The sequence below is a fragment of the Rhopalosiphum maidis genome, chromosome 3 (genome assembly GCF_003676215.2).
Source record: "Rhopalosiphum maidis isolate BTI-1 chromosome 3, ASM367621v3, whole genome shotgun sequence".
Classification (NCBI taxonomy): Eukaryota; Metazoa; Arthropoda; class Insecta; order Hemiptera; family Aphididae; genus Rhopalosiphum; species Rhopalosiphum maidis.
The window spans coordinates 55213285-55220033 of NC_040879.1; positions in this window are offsets into that span (position 1 = coordinate 55213285).

The window sequence follows — 6749 nt, forward strand, 5'->3', positions numbered from 1 at the left end:
TTTTGACCGTAAAATATCAGTTGAATGCTTCATGACTCCAGTGTTTTTAGATCAATGATTGACGTGTAGTTTTTTAAAGTCTTTTTCTATTGTTTCTACAGTATTCATTAGTGTAACGGATGGAATTTTAAGTCCACCCATATAAACATGTTCAATCCAAGAACAATCACCATTTGGATCTGTTATTTGTGGATATTAGTAGTATCTATTAGCAACATATCCAGCTACATATTTTGCAGCTTGAAACTCAATTTTGTCAAAAGAATTACTAGAATCAACCTGTGACATAAAACTAAAGATGATGAAACCATAGTAAAATAGTAGGTACCTAATTATTAAGAACTTATTTTTTCTATTTACAGTCATTCCAAATTGTTTTAATAAGTTAAAACTTTCTTTTTGAATCAATGTTGATTCTTCACCTAACTCAATAACATCATCATATGATTCTGTAATAATTTCAGAGTTATTAATAATTTGGCATGTTAAGCATTCAACTTTGTTTAAAAGGGATGTTTCAATTCCATACTCAGTATTGGTATTATTTGTGAAAATACAATTTGAATGTTTGCCTAGAATGTACCAACGAAGACTAAAAATATAGGTAAATTGATGAATATGTATTGTAAAAATCAATTATATTGTAAATCATTTATATTTTGGATACTAAATATTCCTAACATAACCTATACCTATATTTAAAATCGAGCACTGTAATATTGTTGTTGGTACTACCACACATTCCTTTAAGATAACTAAATGTATTTTCTACTAAATCTTGGTTTAGTTTTCTTGTTGTTATATAATTTACATTTTCATAATTATTTTTTAAATCATCCCATAATTTTAGTAATGAATTGTTTGATATTATAATTCCTAAAAATAAAAAAATTGTTATCTAGCGCCAATTTTATTATAAACCTACACAAACTTTTTGAAATGGTAGTAATGTTCCCTTATTCCTGCCATGTACAATCATTTTAGAAACAAACTCGTTCATTTTAAAATAATGTATGTCTATTTAAATAGTTTAAAACTCTGGATTGCTATATTCACTGATTTCCACTTATAGGTTTGAAAATGTCTATTTTCTTCAGCAAATGAAATAGCTTTAGCAACCAAATTTGAAAAGACGTTTGCCTTTTTATAAGCAATTTTATAATCGTTCCTATTATTTATTTGTATTAATTCAATGAAAATATTTTTGCCTACAAATTCTCCATCGGGTAAAATATATCCACTAAAAATATATTACATTATATTAACATCATAGACTAATTTTATTTATTTTATTTTTTGTTAAAAACTAAGGAATGTCTTACTTGCTGGTCAATAAAATGATTCCTAGCCAACTTTAGCAAGTGAGGTATATCTGCAAACACATATATATTCTTGCTTGTCACTGGGTGAAGAAAAGACTGATAACTGACAGAGATATTTAAGTCTCTCCACAGACCCATGTTAGTTTCACCCATGTCATTTACTATGGCAATAACATTATATCCATCATATAGTACGTGTAAAACACTGGATAATTTAGAAATTGAAACAATCAAAACAAAACTAACAGACAACCTTCATTTTTAATACAAAATAATTGAAAACTATTTACAGTTGAAACTTTAACACAAATACGTATGTAAAACTGTAATAAGATACGAAATTTAAGCATAAACAGATGATAACAAATAATAATTATGATAAGCCATAAAAGATTGTACAAATTAACAGAATGTATTGTACTTTTAAAAAGAATACACTTGTACAATAACTGAAAAATACCCGTTTTCCATATGAATTTGATGATAATTTTTCAATGATAAATTTGAATCATTTTCTTAATGCATTGGTCGAGGATCAGGACACTGACTTGTATTAACTTCAGGCGTAAAATATGAACAATTCGTTGATATCATAAATATTCTTTCGTAAATGTACAAGACATACGGTCAAAAGACTAATAAATATGCCCTCCCACTCCGGAGAGTAGTGGAACGGTGAACGGCACATAACCAACTAGATTCTTCCTGTGACAGGTCAGCCGTCGACCAAGGTATGGGGAACCTCCAGCCCTCTGTAGGTGTTAATATTGACTTAATGATTAATTCTTCTATAAACAGTAGAAAATGTGAATTTGTAATTTTTGTCAAAATTATCATTTATATATAGTCTAAATAAAAGATTTTTATAGCATAGGTAAATAAGAAGAATAAAAATTACAAGCTAAAAGTGTTTACTAATCTTTTATTCATATATATAACAAATAACAATTGTTTCACAACTATTAATTTATTATCAATTATATTCAATAACCATTACACACACATTGCATAAATCCAATATTATTATCAGTATCTTCTAGTTTATTTTCAAAATAAGATGTTGATACTTTCCCAAAGTGGTATGAATGCAAATTTCTGTCTCAGCAAGCCTTAGGTGAACTGCTTCACTGCAATCTGAAAAAAAGTAGTCAGTTAAATTTGTAAGATTGGTGGAGAATTAATTGAGAAATAAGTGTTTCATAAGCAGTTTAAAATATGAATTTGTAAAATACGTCAAATTTACCATGTAAAAACATGTTTTATAGTGTTTATGAAGTATTAGCTTATATGTAATGTATGAAAGTAATTAATGCTAAATCAGATCCAATTTCTCTTTCTAGTGGTCAAGGTTTCAAGATACTAACATGAGAATTGAGTATTTCATAAGCCATAAAAAAAATGAATTTGTAATTTACGTTAAAAATATCATATAAAAGCATGTTTATAGTGTTTATGAAGTATTGGCTTATATGTAATGTATAAAAGTAATTAATGTTAAATAAGAAACATATTCTCTTTCTAGTGGTCAAGGTTTCAAGATACTAACATGAGAATTGAGTATTTTATAAGCAATTTAAAAAATGAAATTGTAAAATACGCCAAATTTATCATATAAAAACATGTTTTATAGTGTTTATGAAGTATTGGCTTATATGTAATGTTTAAAAGTAATTAATGTTAAATAAGAAACATATTCTCTTTCTAGTGGTCAAGGTTTCAAGATACTAACATGAGAATTGAGTATTTCATAAGCCATAAAAAATTTGAATTTGTAATTTACGTTAAATTATCATATAAAAACATGTTTTATAGTGTTTATGCAGTATCAGCATCAACAAAAATACATGGAAGTTAATAATGCTAAATAAGAATAATTTACTTAATTCATTGGTCTTGATTTCATGATACTAATTTTTTGTTTCACTAGTATTAATTTGCTATCAATTAAATTCAATAACCATTACACACACATTGCATAAATCCAATATTATTATCAATATCTTCTAGTTTATTTTCAAAATAAGATGTTGATACTTTCCCAAAGTGGTATGAATGCAAATTCCTGTCTCAGCAAGCCTTGGGTGGGTGAATTGCTGCACTGCAATCTGAAAAAAATGTAGTCAGTTAAATATGTAAAATTAGTGGAGAAGTAATTGAGAATTGAGTGTTTCATAAGCAGTTTAAAATATGAATTTAAAACACGAGTCAAAATTTTCATTTAAAAGCATGTTTATAGTGTTTATGAAGTATCAGCATTAATGAAATACATGGAAGTTAATAAAGTTAAATAAGAATCATTCACTTAATTCAATGGTGTTGGTTTCATGTCAATTAATTGAGAATTGAGTGTTTCATTAGCCATAAAAAATTTGAATTTGTAATATACGCCAAATTTACCATATATAAACAAGTTTTATAGAGTTTATGAGGTATTGGCTTATATGTAATGTATAAAAGTAATTAATGCTAAATAAGAAACATATACTCTTTCTAGTGGTCAAGGTTTCAAGATACTAACATGAGAATTGAGTATTTTATAAGCAATTAAAAAAATGAATTTGTAAAATACGCCAAATTTACCATATAAAAACATGTTTTATAGTGTTTATGAAGTATTGGCTTATATGTAATGTTTTAAAAGTAATTACTGTTAAATAAGAAACATATTCTCTTTCTAGTGGTCAAGGTTTCAAGATACTAACATGAGAATTGAGTATTTTATAAGCAATTAAAAAAATGAATTTGTAAAATACGCCAAATTTACAATATAAAAACATGTTTTATAGAGTTTATAAAACATTGACTTAAATGTAATGTATGAAAGTAAATAATGCTAAATCAGATCCAATTTCTCTTTCTAGTGGTCAAGGTTTCAAGATATTAACATGAGAATTAAGTATTTTATAAGCAATTAAAAAAATGAATTTGTAAAATACACCAAATTTACCATATAAAAACAAGTTTTATAGAGTTTATGAAGTATTGGCTTAAATGTAATGTATGACAGTAATTAATGCTAAATCAGATCCAATTTCTCTTTCTAGTGGTCAAGGTTTCAAGATACTAACATGAGAATTGAGTATTGTATTAGCAATTAAAAAAATGAATTTGTAAAATACGCCAAATTTACAATATAAAAACATGTTTATAGAGTTTATAAAACATTGACTTAAATGTAATGTATGAAAGTAAATAATGCTAAATCAGATCCAATTTCTCTTTCTAGTGGTCAAGGTTTCAAGATACTAACATGAGAATTAAGTATTTTATAAGCAATTGAAAAAATGAATTTGTAAAATACACCAAATTTACCATATAAAAACAAGTTTTATAGAGTTTATGAAGTATTGGCTTAAATGTAATGTATGACAGTAATTAATGCTAAATCAGATCCAATTTCTCTTTCTAGTGGTCAAGGTTTCAAGATACTAACATGAGAATGAGTATTGTATTAGCAATTAAAAAATGAATTTGTAAAATACGCCAAATTTACCATTTAAAAACATGTTTTATAGAGTTTATGAAGTATTGGCTTATATGTAATGTATCAAAGTAATTAATGCTAAATAAGAAACATATTCTCTTTCTAGTGGTCAAGGTTCAAGATACTAACATGAGAATTGATTATTTTATTAGCAATTAAAAAATGAATTTGTAAAATACGCCAAATTTACCATATAAAAACATGTTTTATAGTGTTTATGAAGTATTAGCTTATATGTAATGTATGAAAGTAATTAATGCTAAATAAGAAACATATTCTCTTTCTAGTGGTCAAGGTTTCAAGATACTAACATGAGAATTGAGTATTTTATAAGCAATTTAAAAAAATGAAATTGTAAAATACGCCAAATTTATCATATAAAAACATGTTTTATAGTGTTTATGAAGTATTGGCTTATATGTAATGTTTAAAAGTAATTAATGTTAAATAAGAAACATATTCTTTTTCTAGTGGTCAAGGTTTCAAGATACTAACATGAGAATTGAGTATTTTATAAGCAATTAAAAAAATGAATTTGTAAAATACGCCAAATTTACAATATAAAAACATGTTTTATAGAGTTTATAAAACATTGACTTAAATGTAATGTATGAAAGTAATTAATGCTAAATAAGAAACATATTCTCTTTCTAGTGGTCAAGGATTCAAGATACTAACATGAGAATTGAGTATTTTATAAGCAATTAAAAAAATGAATTTCTAAATACGTCAAATTTACCATATAAAACCATGTTTATAGTGTTTATGAAGTATCAGCATCAATGAAATACATGGAAGTTAATAAAGTTAAATAAGAATCATTTACTTAATTCAATGGTGTTGGTTTCATGTCAATTAATTGTGAATTGAGTATTTCATAAGCCATAAAAAATTTGAATTTGTAATTTACGTTAAAATTATCATATAAAAACATGTTTTATAGTGTTTATGAAGTATCAGCATCAACAAAAATACATGGAAGTTAATAATGCTAAATAAGAATAATTTACATAATTCATTGGTCTTGGTTTCATGATACCAACTTTTTGTGTCACTAATATTAAGTTGCTATCAATGAAATTCAATAACCATTACACACACATTGCATAAATCCAATATTATTATCAATATCTTCTAGTTTATTTTCAAAATAAGAAGTTGATAATTTCCCAAAGTGGTATGAATGCAAATTCCTGTCTCAGCAAGCCTTGGGTGAACTGCTGTACTGCAATCTGAAAAAAATGTAGTCAGTAAATATGTAAAATTAGTGGAGAATTAATTGAGAATTGAGTGTTTCATAAGCAGTTTAAATATGAATATATAACAGGAGTTGAAATTATCATGAAAAGCATGTTTATAGTGTTTATGAAGTATTGGCTTAAATGAAATGTATGAAAGTAATTAATGCTAAATAAGAAACATATTCTCTATCTAGTGATTAAGGTTTCAATATATTAACATGAGAATTGAATATTTTATAAGCAATTAAAAAAATGAATTTGTAAAATACGTCAAATTTACATATAAAAACATGTTTTATAGTGTTTATGAAACATTGACTTAAATGAAATGTATGAAAGTAATTAATGCTAAATCAGATCCAATTTCTCTTTCTAGTGGTCAAGGTTTCAAGATACTAACATGAGAATTGAGTATTTTATAAGCAATTAAAAAAATGAATTCTAAAATACGTCAAATTTACCATATAAAAGCATGTTTTATAATGTTTATGAAGTATCAGCATCAATGAAATACAAGGAATTAGGAATGCTAAATAAGAATTATTCACTTAATTTATTGGTCTTGGTTTCATGATACCAACTTTTTGTGTCACTAATATTAAGTTGCTATCAATTACATACAGTTATTATTAAACGTACCATGCAAAATACCATTATTATTATTATTATTATCAGTATTGTCTAGTCAAATTTCAACATGGG